The following is a 16,658-nucleotide window of genomic DNA, read 5'->3' on the forward strand; positions in this document are numbered from 1 at the left end:
CACTTATTAAAAACAATAATCTTGAAAAGGTGTAGGTCGGGGTTATATTCTTGATCGACACATTGGAAAGGCATTAAGGTAATGATGTTAGGAAGGGTTATAACCTTGACTGACACTTTGAGAAAACACCCTATGAAGATATGATGGTGGTGTCGGGTGGGATTATATCCCTGACCAACACAACTTTGGAAGGACTTAATAAAACACATAGAAATAAATGGTGGGGAGTCAAGGTTGTAACCCTAGTCACCACCATTATGTGGTGGAGATTGGGGTTACAAACTTGGTCACCACCACCTTGGAAAGAAAGGGAAATACAAAAAGAGTGGCAGGATTGTATTCTTGCCACACACCACAGAGAAACTCTTCGGTGTATGATAGAACTACAACCACACCACACACCAAGAGATGCATCAAAACATAGGGATGAGTCAGGACTGAAACCCGACTCACCTTTGAGATAAAACAATGGTAGTTGGGTTCTCAACCTCGTCTCGCCATGAAACTAGGGATTTTAAAATCGATTTAAAAAATAGAATTAATTTTTTTTATCACTAACCATATTCGTTGAAGTCAAACATCAATGCATATGATAAGTGATAAAAATCGACAAAAACTATGCCCGAAACAAATAAGAGATAAAGGGCAAAAACAAAACATACCACGGGTTTAGTTGAATATGATTTGGAAAGAAACCAAGCACTAGAAAGATCTTCACAAAAACAATAGAGAGATTTAGGGCATAAACCAATTAATAAAAGGGTTAAAAGAAACACGATATAAATCAAACACTAAAAATAATAAATGCAAAACCATACCTCATTATGATGTAAATTAGGCCTGTAGGTCTGATTTGCACTATAATAACAAAAATAGTGTAAATTAGACTTAGAGGCTTGATTTACATCAAAGATGATCAATATGGTGTAGAGTCGGGTTTAAAACCCGACCTGACACCAAAATAGGAGACTTAACTTTAAAGTTAAAATTTTAAAATTTTAACAAATTGGAGGGAAAACCAACTTTGAATACCAAGTATTCGAATTCAAATGAGGCAACAAAAATGCCTCATTACTCAATTTAAGAGAAAAGAGGATGAATTGAAGAAAAAATCATAGGGGTTGTCTTTGTTTTCACACAAAACAAAAACAAGGACAACATAAGCTTTACAATTTCAGCCTCCAACCTTTAAAATTCTTCATCCTTAGATGTCAAATCATAGTTTGTTACTTTTGCCATTTTCTTTTTCTCTTCCAATTGTAGCTTTAAATAAAAAATCAACTATTCCATGGTTTTGGTTTTGTTGATTTAGCTTTCCTTCTCTTTCAAGTCTAGGTCTTTTTGAATGTTTGCCTCCTTTAATCTTTTAATCTCCTTGAGTGCACAAAATAATTCACCTTCAAGATTAATATCCACCATCTCTGATTCACTATCCATTCCATTTATGACATCTTTATCTACATTAGTACTTCCAATGGCCATTAAAAAAACCTCACCTTCCTCACAAGTAGAATCATCAAAATCACTGTCATAAATATCTACAAATAAACTCTTCTTTTTGAAAAAGTTATTTCTTCTATTTTTAAAGAGCTTCTTTTTACTTTATTTATCATTGGTGTCTTCATCATCATTAGTATCACCATAAGGGCATTTGGCTGCAAAGTGACCAATCCTCCCACAATTGAAGCATTTTAAAGGAAGTTTACCCTTATACTTTCCCAAGCCCTTCTTTATCTTTCTTGCAAGATGAGATTCTATGACTTCAAAATCCTCAAAATCTGAAAGTTCCTTACTCTTTTATCATCCTTGAATGATGCCTCTCTACTAGAAGATTCTTCTTTATGTCCTCATTTCATATGCTATAAGTGCTCTATGCAAATCATCCATGGAATACTTATCTATATCCCTTGCTTCTTCTATGGCTGATATTTTAGAATCAAATCTAGCTGGCAAGGATCTTAAAACCTTCTTTATTACAACCTTGTCTTCCATTTCTTCTCCAATCCCACGAATGGCATTCCTTGTTTCATCAATTCCGAGAAGATAATATGCCACTATTTCTTCTTCACTCATTTTTAATTCCTGAAACTTTCCTCTAAGAGTTTGGATCTTGGCTTTCTTTACCCTATCATTTCTATGATAAATACTATTTAGTTTGTCCCATACTTCTTTGGAGGATTTGTAATGCATAACTTCAACAAAAACATCTTTGATAGACCACCAAGTATGGCATGCTTTGTTCTTGCATCAGTTTCATAATGCCTTTTACCATCAAAATCAATAATAATAGTGTCAAAAACACTATAAACATTTACAATTGAATGCCAAACATTGACTCCTAGGGAGACCAAATAGGTTTGCATCTGTACTTTCCAAAAGGCATAATTATTGCCATCAAACAAGGGGGATTTAGCAACTAAAGACCCTTCTTGTGCCATGACTACCAGTATTCCACAATCAGGACCAACCTTGGGCTGTTAAACCTCTACAAGGAACCTACGCTCGGTATCACTAAGAGGAGGGGGGGTGAATCAGTGATCAATAAAATAAATAGACTTTTGACATTTAAAACTTTAACACAATGATATTAACCTTTGAAATAGGTCATAGGACAATGTTAACAATATTTAATAAATAAAAAAAGAGATTCAACACAATCACACCAATATTTGAGTGGAAAACCCTTGAGGATGAAAAACCACTATGAACAAGTCTTTAATTAAGCCTCACTAGAAAAATTCAGAGCACCAACCCCTTACAAGATTTTAGGATCACCCACTCCAAGGAACACCAATCCATTACAAAGAAATAAACTTAGAGAAATACAATTCAAAGGATTACTCTATTTCAATACAAAGAAAACTAATGATATACTGCATCAAGTCTCTGTTATGCAATTTTCCACATTAATAGACTTCTCTTCAAGAAAACTCTCATAGTTAATGTTCTATCATGAATTTCCTTTTATGATAACTATCAATCCAATAGCATCTGACTGTTACTAAAAATATTTGACACATAGTTATTATCAAAACCCTCATTGTCAAACCCTTACTGTATCAAACAACACAATAGAACCATCCAATCAATCCATCAACAAAATCGCAACAATTTTTTTAAGAAATTAATATCTCTCTTCTGCAAACCGGTTCAATTCAATTTCTATGGCTTCCAACCACTAAAAAAGTGTCATAGAGAATTCACATCAAACTCCCAAAGCTCTAGCTTGGACCAACCATCGACATCCAACTCAGTAGATCAAAATGAGTTAGACATGGTCCCCACATAGTCTCATGGCTTATCGACCAAAGTTACAACTTCTACAATGTCTTAGAAATATCTTATTGAGCTACAATATCTCATCAACATCAACTTTATCACCCAGACAATCCTTATGTCTTACAGATATGACTTTCCAACATAGATTCTCTTTAGTTTTCTTCTTGGAATGTCTTACTGAACATTGAAGTCTTATCAAACTCTTAACTGGTCATAGAGACTTAACAAAGTCTCATCAACACGGTCTTATTGATATGAGCACATAACTTTAATTAGTGGCTTGAACTATCTCATCGACCAATAAGGTTACATCGAAATTAGCTCTTGTCATCAAGACATTAGAAAAGTCTCCTCGAGGCCCTTATTGCCATAAGATGTGACTTCTGCTACATGTTAGAAACATCTTACTGAAAGAACATGTTACACCAAAATCCCTCCCATCGAATTTCACACCGACATTAGTAAGAGATGTAACTTCTATGAACTACTTGAATGGTCTCATCAAACCTAGATATTACACCAAAATCCTTTTTCACCTAGAGTAACCAAGATCTCACTGAAACAAAAATTCATTGGAGAAAGAAGTGACTGCGGCTAGCTGCTTGAAGAGTCTTGCCGAACCTCAAGGTCACACTGAAATAAGAAGGAAGTGATTATGTAGTATCATTGAAGTTATTGGGACTAGCTACATTGGAAGCATACTCTTCATGGTTGTATAGTATCACTTGGTAATATCAACAACAAAACCATACGCAGTCAAGAACACTTATTGATATCGATGACAAACATGCCAAAGCTAACACACTTGCAACTAATATAGTATTTGGAAATGTAGAATGTGCTCCTTATATAGTTTCCATTAAGACAAATGAGTACAAGAACAAAGTAGTGTCACACTTTTAGACAACCAAATAGTTTCTAGCAAAATAGTTTTAGTTGGAAAGGTTTTAGAAAATATGATTTTTTCCAAAACCATGTGGCACTAGAGTTTTAGGGAAATCCATTTTGATCGAAACCTTGAAATTAAAATTTTCCATTAGAAATTTTGAATCATTGTCAGATTTGCATGTGTAGCATCCTAAACTGTACTCCCTTATAATTTTGTCCTCACTTAGGCAATCACTTTGGTGTCTGTTCTCTAAGGCCTAATTGAAGCTCTGATTCTACTCACACCATGTATCAAACTTAATATCTTTACTATCTGCACTTTCTTCCCCAAGATCCTAAGACCCTAATGTCAAGGACTAGGGTACTGGGCACCATGGTCCTCAAGGACTAGGGCACCTAGCATAATGGTCCTCTCAAAGAGGGCCCATTATGGGGCCTCATAACAGTAACTCAATTTGAGCAGGAACCTAGATCCCGTGTCAGCCTGTGTCAGAAAATTAATTTGTTTTTCGAATAGCATGTATAAAGGAGGTATATCCTTGTCATTTTAATCCTAATTCAAATTCATAATCCACTCAAGAGATAAAAATTGAGATCCAGCAAATTCAAGTGAGCAAGAAATCAATCTTCTTTCAAGAATTGGGGTAGAAGTGAAGTCAAGGTTCAGGTATTGGAGATGGCATCCATGTTCTATTTTTTATGAAGACTATCTACATGAAACCCTAATCTCTTATGAAGACAAACAAAACTTCATTAAAAGGTATATCATTAGTGTTTCAGATATTTTTAGCCTTTTCCTAAAAAGGAAATCATTTCCATTAAATACTTCATTTACATTTCAATTTTATTTCATGGTTAATTCCAAAACTGAGGTTTTCCCTAAGGAAAACCCCTATTCACAACCATTTCCCCTTTCTACTGTGTACATGAACATGTATAGAGATATGTTTAAGAGGAACGAGAGGATTCACAAAGACCAACAAGTTCCCTTTTGGATGGAAAAAAGTTCAGAGGACTAGGGAAACCACCACCATGGTCTTGAAAATATAGGCTAAACTTCTGGGAATAGATCCAAACCTTCATCTACTACTTAGATCTAGGTTTGTGGCTCCATTTAATAGTTGTAGCTTACTATTTATGCATAATTGCTTAAATATCCACACATTTACCATAATTTTAGCATCTTTAATTAATTCAATTCAATTTGAAAGGAAGGAAGGTTCCATCTAGGAAACCAAGAATCATATCAAAATCTAGATCTATCAAGGCTAGATCTATCAAATTCCATCTTTCCATAGTCTTTAAGCAAAAAATTAATGGTTTTACTATATTTAATGGTGAAACCCAAAATTTTCACAATCATATTTTGGTGAACTTGGCATCTTGCACCATAATTTCTGATTTGTGATCTTATATCTAATTGTTCATGCTTTTTCAAATTCAAATTTACATTTACAAGTTCAATTTTCAATTGAATTACATAAATTTAGAGGTTAGATTCACTAAAACCCTGATTTTTAATTCTATAAATTGAACTTGTGGGCTGCTTAATTTGGATTAATTATTTTAGATCTCTTTGTTTATGCCATTTAAAATTCATATTTGCACTCATAGATCTAATGTTCAATTGAATTACACAAATTTAGAGATAAAATTTACAAAAACCACAATTTATAACTCTAAAATTTACTTGTCGGTTGCATAATTTTTTAAAATTTATTTTCAGATCTGATCTTGATGATATATTATGCTATGATTTAGAGGCATTTTTATCTCAAATTCATAAATTAAATTTCTTAATTAATTGGTTAATCAATTACTTTTACAAAATTTTACATTTTTTAATCACAATTTCAATTTGTACCTTCAAATTTCCCTCCTTTGTGCATGAATTTTGTTACCATTAGTCCTACCTGCAATATTCCCATGAGAAGAAGTTGTAGAAATAAGGCTTCCCAAAGTTTAATTACTATGGATAACTTACTTCATGAGAATGTTGGTGGTTCCTCCAACCCAACAAATGATGTCATTTATCCCCATTATTTTCATAATTTTCATGATAAGGATGAATCACTAATTATAGTTTGTATTGACCAATTGGAGAAGATTCATGATGAATTTGAAAATATTCAACAAGGGATGAGCCAACAATACCCAAAGTGAGGTAATCCCATTGATTTAAGGAATAAAAAGAATGGTGCAAAGTGATAAAATTGGTGTTGATTTGTTACATGACCTTGCTCATATTGTTGACACTAATATCATGCCTATCAAGAGTTGTGTCAAAGTCCTTGGTTACACTCAAATCACTAATCAAGTCAAAAATTCTATTCCTATGCTTACATCCTTGCCTAGTGTACCTACATTCACATATTCTATCATGACTAGATCCAAAAAAAATGTTAATCCTACCCATGTTATTCAAGGAGGCAACCTTGCTAATCAACATTTTTTATACCTCCTTTCACGAGTCTTTCATTTGTGACCCAATCATCTCCCATACCTACATATCATAGTGTTCCACCTCCTTACTCTCAACCTCCACCTAGTACATATAAAATTGTTACTCCTCCATGACAATCCAATATGTCCAAGTTCAATCCATCCATCAAAGCAACCATCAATAACTTAGCCCAAAATATTTCATCCCTACAACAATAGTTGACTTCCATTATCCAATCCAATTTTAATGTGTTGGCAATTGGAGGAATTGATTATGTGTTGCATTGATGTTTTGTCATTGATGGCAACACCGGATATTTTGGTTGTTTACCAATTTCTAGTAGGTTACGGTAGAGCGGTTGGATTATGGTATTGATCCGGTATGCTTTGGTTTGTGGAATTGGTTTGGATTTGTCATTCATTCTATTTATATGTGTATCACAATTAGTTGGTTCAGGATCGGATGACTCAAGAGCTATCATTTGTTCTAGTAAGCCTTTTGCTCACTGGTAAGGGTTTTACCGGCAGAGTTTTGTTGAAGATATTTTGATACATGTGATAAGTGGTGTTGGCACAACTTCTAGATGGCTTTCAGAATGCTATTGAATATCTTGTTCATGTTCCTATTGATCGGTGGTGTTGGATTTGGATCCGGACCTAATGCTATCTTATTTGGCTAGGTTATGGACCAACTTATGTAACGTGTTGGTGGATGATCGTGATGCGTTACCAGTTGGGTTTATTGATTGGATTATGTTGTTTCAGTCTTAGGCCAACTTGGTTAATCATTGGATTGTGGGTTTATGTTATTAATTTATTATATTATCTTTTAGGTGGCCGACTTAATTGTTTAGGTCTCGGGTTGGTATAAATATGATGTAAGATCTCTTTGTAGATCATGGGTATATTCATGGGTTTTTGGGATATAGGATTATCTGTGTGTGAATAAGGTTGTAATCATATGTAGTGGTTTTGGTTGATCATAGGTGATTGAATTGGGTTGGTGAAAGAGGTTTAAGACCTCTGGTACTGAGCTTAACTAAAACAATATTCAAGCATAGGAGATGTTATTCTTACAGTTCACTCTTCTTTTCAGATTGTAGTTTGGATTTATTTTGTAGTCAATGAGGCTCCTTTTGTGATGAGCAGTGCACTCTAAGTTATTGGCCTTTCTACATGTGCATGCCCCTCTTTATGTAATCACATACTTACTATAGAAGTAGTATCTAACTATGGGTAGGCTTCCCACCATGGTTTTTCCCTTTTCCAATTTTTCTATGTTTGGTGTTATCTTTTGTGGATGATTGGTAAATGTTCTATGGATTATATTTGTGGTTAACTATTATATTTGACTATTTTGGTATTTGGTTTATGTATTCTGGTAATAAAGTTTTAATGCTTAAAGTTCTATAATCTGTTAACAACTGATTCATCCCCCTCTTAGTTGTTCACTGGTTATCTGAGTTGTCTAACAATTGGTATCAGAGCCTGGCCTTCTTTGTAGAAGTTTAACCACTTGAGGAAGATCCTATGGCATCAAATAGTTCAAGCTCATCAAGTTCAACTGCAACTGTTTTCTAGAGAGAAATTCCTAGGCTTGATGGAACAAATTATAGAGTATTGAAGATTCAGATGGAGACTCATTCAAGATGTCTTGGTAAGGAGATTTGGGATATCACTAAGAAAGGATATATACCTCATAATTTGGCATCTAGCAATCCTCCTTCGACAGGCTTGGATAAGGACATTGAAAATGATTGTAGAGCTAGAGAAGCCCTTTTGTGTGCACTTTCTGATCAATAATTTATGGGACTAACTGACAAATCAACTGCAAAGGCTATATGGGATAAATTGGAGACTCTAAATGAAGGTGATCCTACTATTAAATTGCTAAAATTGATGGTTACCAAGTGAGATATGAGAACCTAAAGATGGAAGAAGATGAAAGGATTACTTCTTTTATGGAGAGAGTTAATGAAATTGTTTTGCAAATTGAGTGTTGTGGTGGATCTCTAAGTGAAGATGAAATAGTTTCTATAGTATTGAGAGATTTGTCACTATCTTATAAGATGAAGGATACTATAATTAATGGATTGAGAACAATGTAAAATACCTCTCTTAATAGGGATACCTTGGTTGGGAAGTTATCTACTTTTGAGCTCGAGGAATTTGGTTCTTCTAGAGTTGCAAAATCTAAACCTGCTTTTCATGCATCAACATCATCTACCAACAAGAGTGATTGGAAAGCCTTCTATGCTAAGGAACTAGAGGAAATGAAGAAAGAAGATGAAGAGTTTGAGCAACTTGAAGTCCTATTATCTAGAAGAGTACCTAAAGGTCTTATAGGAAGTAAATATGAAGGAAAATCACCTTTTAAATGTTTTGCATGTAATAATACAAGTCATTTTACATCTAGATGTCCTGAAAAGAATTCAAGATTTGAGGAAATAGATAGAAGATATTTTAGGCCTAACCATGATTATCAGAACAAGCATAAGTACAAGAGGAACAAAGACAAATCATGCTACTATGTGGATGAGGAAGGTGTGACTGATTCTGATGATGAACCGACATAAGATTTAGCTAATGGATCTGGCAATGGAAAGGAATGGGTATTCATGGCCATCAAAGAAGATGATCTGGTACCTAAAGAAAAGGCCCTTGCTGCTAAAATTGAGGACAAGGATGAATGGGTGATAGATAGTGGATGTTCATATCATATGACTAGAGATAAAAGGAAGTTTATATCTTTGTAAGAATTTGATGGCGGTCTAGTTAGATTTGGAGATGAAAAAGCATGCATGATCAAGGGAAAAGGAACTATATCATTGGATGGTAAGCATGACATTGATAATGCTTATTATGTTGAAGTTTTAACTCATAATCTTTTAAGTGTAGGACAGTTGGTGGATAAGGGATTTCATTTATAGTTCAAGGATGGAAAATGGAAGATTATCAATAGATCTGGATTGGAGATTGCAACTGGTACTCAAACTAAAGGTGTCATATTTCATTTGAACTCTAGTGAGAAGACATGTTGGATTGAAAAAATTGATGAGAGTTGGCTATGGCATAAGAGGTTGTGTCATGTGAATTTTGATTGTATTGTAAAGATCAGTTAGAGATATACCTAAGATTGTGAAGCCCTATAATCCGATATGTAAGGAATGTCAAATGGGAAAGCAAGTAATAACTTCTTTTAAGAGTATAAAAGACAAATCTAATGATGCTCTTGATCTTATTCATATTGATTTATGTGAAACCTGCTAGAATCAAAAGTTTTTCAAGGTGATAGATATTTTATTCTAATCATTTATGACTATTCTATAATTATGTAGGTTAATTTTCTAAGGTAGAAATTTGAAGCATTCAAAAAGTTTAAAATATTTAAAGCTAAATTTAAGACAGAGACATGATTGAAGATTGAATGCTTAAGGTTTGATCAGGGTGGAGAATTCACATCCGATAAATTTAACAGGTATTGTGAAAAGAATGGGACAAGGAGACAGTTATCTTCACCCCAGACACCTCACTAGAATGGAGTTATGGAAAGGAAGAACATAACTATCTTGGATGCGGCTAGAACTATGATGATGAAAGCTAATCTACCTCATATCTACTGGAGAGAAGCTGTGAGCACGACGGTATACACATTCAACAAAGTTCATATCAAAGACCGGTAAGACACCTTATGAGTTATGGTTTGGTCATACACCTACAGTTAAGTATTTCAGAATCTCATGTGCCATGAAATGTAAATTCTATATCAAAAGAGATGTTTCCATTAGAAAGTTTGATCCTAGATGTGATGGAGGGATATTTCTTGGTTATTATAATGAAAGAAAAGCATATAAATGTTATAACAAAAGATTGCAGAGAATTATGGAGAGAACTAATGTCAAGGTGGATAAGCTAAACAAAAGTCAAATCATAACTTACGAGAGAGAACCAAAAGTGGAAATGATCATAACTGAACCGGTAGCACTTGCACTAGAACATAATGTTGAACCAATTATTCCAGCAGTATCAGAAAATTCAATAGCAAATGAAGATCAGAGCAGAGGAACAAAAAATCAGAAGACTCATAAGTATCTTTGTTTAAATAATTCAGAAGATCAGATCATTGGAGACAAGAATAAAGGAGTAATGATAAGAAGAAGGTTGGTAAATGATGAGGTATGTTTAATTTCTCAAATTGAACCGACATAAGTAATTGAAGCATGTAAAGATGAATGTTGGATAAAATCTATGGAAGAGAACTTAGATCAGATAGAAAAGAATAATACATGGACTTTAGTTCTGCGTCCTAAAAATAAGAATGTTATTGGGACTAAATGGGTTTTCAGGAATAAATTGAATGAAGATGGACAAGTTGCGATGAATAAGGCTAGATTGGTTTGTAAAGGATATTATCAGAAGGAAGGAATTGATTATGATGAGACTTTTTCTCCGATAGCTAGGATTGAAGCTGTGATATTATTTCTTGCTTATGTTGCCCATAAGAACTACAAGGTTTATTAGATGGATGTGAAGTGTGCATTTCTGAATGGAGATCTTGAAGAGGAAGTTTACATTGAACACCCTAATGGATTTTCACTTTTAGATGACTGAAACAAGCCCTTAGAGCTTGGTATGCAATATTGGATAAATATCTTTTGAAGCTTGGTTTCACTAAAGATAATGCTGACAGTAATTTATATTATAAGATCACTGATGATGATATATTGATTTTTAAAGTCTTTGTTGATGATATCATTTTTGGAGGTGAGGATAAGTTTTGTATGAAATTCTTTGATAATATGAAGAATGAATTTGAGATGTCTATGATTCGAGAGATGAAATTTTTCTTAGGTTTGTAGATTACTTAGACTGATGAAGGTATTTTAATCTATCAAACTAAGTATGCTAGGGAATTGTTGAAGAAATTTGGTATGAAAAATTCTAAACCAATTGGTACTCCTATGGTTACAAGTGAGAAATTGACTAAGATAGATGCATCAACACCGATAAATCCTACAAGGTACAAGTATATGATTGGAGGTTTATTATATCTAACTTAGACTAGATAGGATATAGTAAATACAATTTGTATTGTATCAATATATCAAAGTGATCCTAGAGAGAATCATGCAAGTGCGGTGAAAAGGATTTTTTAGGTATTTGCAAGGAACAATTGAATATGGTTTGTGGTATCCTAAAAATTATGATTTTACACTATGTGCATATACAAATGAAGATTGGGTTGGAGATGTTGATGACCCAAAGAGAACATCTGGTGGAGATTTCTTTCTTGGAAAGAAACTTGTTTCATGGATCAACAAGAAGCAAACATGTACCTCTTTATCTACTGTTGAAGCTGAGTATGTTGTTTCTGCTACTAACTAGACACAAGCTCTATGGTTGAATCAACTATTGAAGAATATAAGGGTGGATTGTAATGAACCGATAGTTATCCACTGTGATAACTCTGCTACTATTGACATATCAAAGAATCTGGTATTTCATTCTAAGACAAAGCACATATTTATCAAGTTTAACTTTTTGAAGGAGAAGGTGGAAGCAAATGAAGTCAGACTAGTTTATTTGAATACTAAAGAGAAGATTGTAGATATCTTCACTAAACCTTTGTCTAAGGAATCATTTGAGTACTTCAAATATAGATTGGGGGTTTATGCATCTCTGATAGAGACCTGAGTGATGTTTATTGGCATCAGTTTGGTATGCATTTACAATGCTACTATTCATTTCAAATTGATGTGTTGGTTCTACTACTTAGGGGGAGTAGTCAACTATGTGGTTCAGTGGATTTATGATTTTTCTTTGATGTTTAAGTCAGATTTTTGGCATTGATGTCAAAGGGGGAGAGGTATATGTGAAAAATAGAGCTTAACAAAATATCAGTCAAAGTGGTATCAGAGCTTGGTCACAAGTTCAAACCTCTCACTTGTGCTAGGGGGGGGGATTGTTGTAAGGTGTGTTCCCTTGGTCTCCTTGTGTTGTGCAGTGCAATGCTCAGGTTTGTGACATGGCTTAACTACCTCCTATGGATTCTATAAGTCTATTGGTTATATCGGGCATTAATAGGTTGATCTTTTGGTGCAATGACAACCACACTTGTAACATAATGTGCCCACATTTGATGTAGCAATCCCATTATCCAATGATATTGTCCTTGTTGTCCATCCTAAACATATGGAATTTCCTCAATTGGAGCTTTACAATAGAAAAAGTGACCCTTGACTCATGTAAAAAAATTTTAAAACTTTGTGTAGTGACTTTTGTCATGACCAAAGACTTATGGTTAAATTGTTTACTCAAACCTTTAGGGATAAAGATTCAAAATGGTATTGTTCTTAGCCTCCTTATTCTATTACATCATTTCAACAATTAGCTAACACTTTCATTCAACAATTTCACAATAATATTGGTCCTAAGATTTCTTTGATTGATTTAATTCATTGTAAGCAAGGTGTTAAAGAAAAAGTGAATAATTTTATTGGTAGATATAAACATTTGTATTCTCAAATCGATTATCCTATGCCTGATCATGATGTTCAAGAATTTTTATTGCTAATTTTACAAAAAAGACACTAGGTATAAGCTTCTCTTTTTTGAATTTACCTCCTTTACATAATTGTGCATAGTGAGTGATTCATAATTGTTAGCTTCAAGTAAGTCAATTTGAACCATCTCCTTCAATGGATTTGGTTGATAAGAATGAGAATGCTCAACAATATTTTGTGAACTTTAAACCGAACAAGGGATACATCAAGATCAACGACAATATTAATACTCAAGTGGCAGCCAAAACATCAGGTGTGGCCCCTTTATCCAAATACTTTAGAAAATAATTGCCTCCTCTTTCTGAGTGTTTGCATAGCATAATGACATAATTAATAAATAAAAATGTGTTGAAGCTTCCTCCTATCAATCCAATTGATACCTCCAAACCTTTACTGCCCTATCATGATCCCAAATCCTTTGCCAATTTCATTGTCAACCTGGTCATGATACTAAGAACTCTTATACCTTAAGGAGTAGGATTTAAGACTTTATTGATAACAATACCATATCCATAGGTAGTGTAAATGGAAAAGGAAACAAATCCCTAGCTTATCCTAATCAAAACCTCCAAATATTTACTAATCCTTTGCCTTCCCATTATACTAATTTGGTTGAGTTTGAGTAGCTTGATTGTTTTCCCAATAACCTTGGGGTTGAGTCCAATAATGTTGTGAATATTGTTGACAAACCTATACCTCCTAAGGACCTATGCATTAACTTTGATCCTCGTGAGACTATTGTTGCACCTAATGGCCCACTATATATCATTGTTAAGATCAAAGACAAACTATCATGAGGGGTGCTTATTGGTCTAACATGTATGGTGAATGTGATCATTGAAGAATATCTTTATACATTACAATTACATCAAGTAATGTATGATAAACCTTATGTAGTGGTCATAGTGTATGATGGTTTCTCTTGCCCTACTATTGGTTCTATTACTCTTCCCGTTTAAGTTGGTACTAAGTGCATAGATGTCATTTTTTCTATCATTCCTACATTGGATCAATTTTATGTGAAGTTGGGAGATCCTTGGCTCTCTTCCATGAAAGCGATCCCTTCTACTATTTGTAAATGTCTAAAATAACCTCATAATTGAATTATCATAACAATTATACATAGTATGTGTGTGTGTGAAAAAGGGTCTGTAGCTGCAAGAACAACACTTCAATTAAGTCATTACATGTATGAGTAGTAAATAATAATCAATCAATAATAAACCATAACAAAGCGACTAATTCCCTTCTAAAAGATGTGAGTATAAGATTGCTCTCATATTTTTAATAAGCAATACTAGTGACTAGACTACACCAAGATGAAGGATTTAATCTATATGATATTAACTATATGGATGCAAGATGGATGAATAATTCAAGCAATAATCAATTCAAGCAATATGGATTCAAGCATAATGGATTCAAGCAATATGAATTCAAGCAATATGGGTGAGTAAAACTAAATATGGATGCAAATAATCTAAAAAAGCACAATGATCTTCAATGACTCAAGAGCAAAGTTAGCGTGATAATAATCTCCAAGCATGTTCTCAAAAATCTCCAGGGTGAATTGAAATGAGAGTTGAAGACTGAATTTATAGAGAATTAGAAGAGAAAAGCTCAATTTAGGATTAATTGAAAATAATTAAGAAATCAGGTTCAATTAACCTTGAGATAGATTCCAATTATAGTTTAATTGAAATGCATTCAAATTAGAAGTCCAAGTTGCATTGGAAATAATAATAAATTAATTCCATGCATTTGTGATAAAAATAGATAATTCTTTTATTTATTCAAGAAAAGAGTATTTTCAATGCAACTGAACTTCTTTTTCTAAAAAGCTTTTTAGTTCTAATTTTAGAGAATAATTCATAATTCAATTAATTGCTTTTCTGATTTCAAGTTCTAAATTTAGAAAAAGAAATAATATCTCAAGTTTGATTTCTCTCTCAGTTCAATTCTTTTTGTTTAATTTCAATTCAACTCTTGCTTTGTGATTAATTCTTCTTTTGTAATAAATTAATTCCTTTTGCATGATTAAATAAAATATTTATTAATTAATTAAATATGCATGGATATTTAATAAATTAAAATAGGATAATTGATCAAAATGATATTCTTGGAAATGATTCAATTAATTAAATAAATATTTAATTAATATTGAGTAATTGATTTGCCGTGTGATTTTTGATGATTAAAGAATTAACTGTGTGCTCAAGGTTGATTTAACTGCCTTTGGTTAGGACCTTGGTGATGTTGTCGAGATTAGGGGCCCATGGTTTAGATGACCATTTTTAGGGTATTACATTTGTCCCTCTTTGAATTAATGTGTGAGCAGCGCGTTGGTTCAAAGAATGTGCAATGTCTAGGAGATTCCAGTTCTGAACTTGATTGATCATGAACTAGATGAAGAGCAAGATGTTTAGCTTGATTCGAAGCGATGAAGCTGAATGAAGTCTAATTAAAGCGATACCAATCCTGAACTTGATTAAATTTACAAATGATAAAAAACAAAAGATGTCGAACTTGAACTTTATTGATCAAGAAGAGGATCTTACTGATCTAGAACTTGAACTTTATTGATCAAGAAGTGAAGATAAACTGTCCATCTTGATCCAAAGTGATGAATACTGAACACTTGCTTAGATTGAGTGTGATCAAAGATACTCTTTAAACTTTTGATTGAGTTTAAATGAATAATCAGCTTCATGTAAAGCAATAAAACTGATTAACGTTAAGAGATTGATTCAGAAAAAGACAAATATTAGCTTGATTTGAAGCGATGAAATTGATATGCGCCTAGCGATTGATTCAATTCAGATGATCGAGAGATCTCAACTTGATGTGAAGTGATGAAGCTGAGATGCCCCTTAGCAATAATGATTGATTGATTTTCTTTAGTTAAAAATATTTTTCTTGAATTTTGATAAAGATTTGTAAATTTTCTCGACATGTGAAGATGTGAGATGTGAGGTCATAAGGTCATGAGTATGCCCCCTCGAGAGCGAAATCGAAAGATAGAGAGGGACATGATTATAGGCAGTTGTGTGGCAAAAATAAGTTATTTGAGCACAAATTTATTCTGAAGAATTTTTTTTTTGAAGATTCGGCGTTGATTGATGAGATTAAGCGAAGAGTTGATCGTAAAGTTGATGTGTAGAATTGAAATTGATAATCAGCGTTGAAATTGAGTGCAATTTGAAGAAAGAATGAGCATTTGATGAAAAGAGCACTAAGTAGTCCAAATTGTGAAATTGACTAGCAAGATGATCTCGAATTTCAATTTCGATCTCAAAAATAGAATCAAAATGGTCAAATTAGCTAAGGGTACAATTTTCATGTCCATTGGAGCAAGTTGAAAAATTAGGGTTTTAGCTATATATGGACGAAAGTGTCATTTTCAATTCATTTTAACCCTCCAAGTTTGAAAATTCAAAAAGCCTTCTGCAAAGAAAATGGTGGTCCCTACTCATACGCATCAATTCA

Source organism: Cryptomeria japonica, chromosome 5, assembly GCF_030272615.1.
Source record: "Cryptomeria japonica chromosome 5, Sugi_1.0, whole genome shotgun sequence".
In the NCBI taxonomy this organism is placed as follows: domain Eukaryota; kingdom Viridiplantae; phylum Streptophyta; class Pinopsida; order Cupressales; family Cupressaceae; genus Cryptomeria; species Cryptomeria japonica.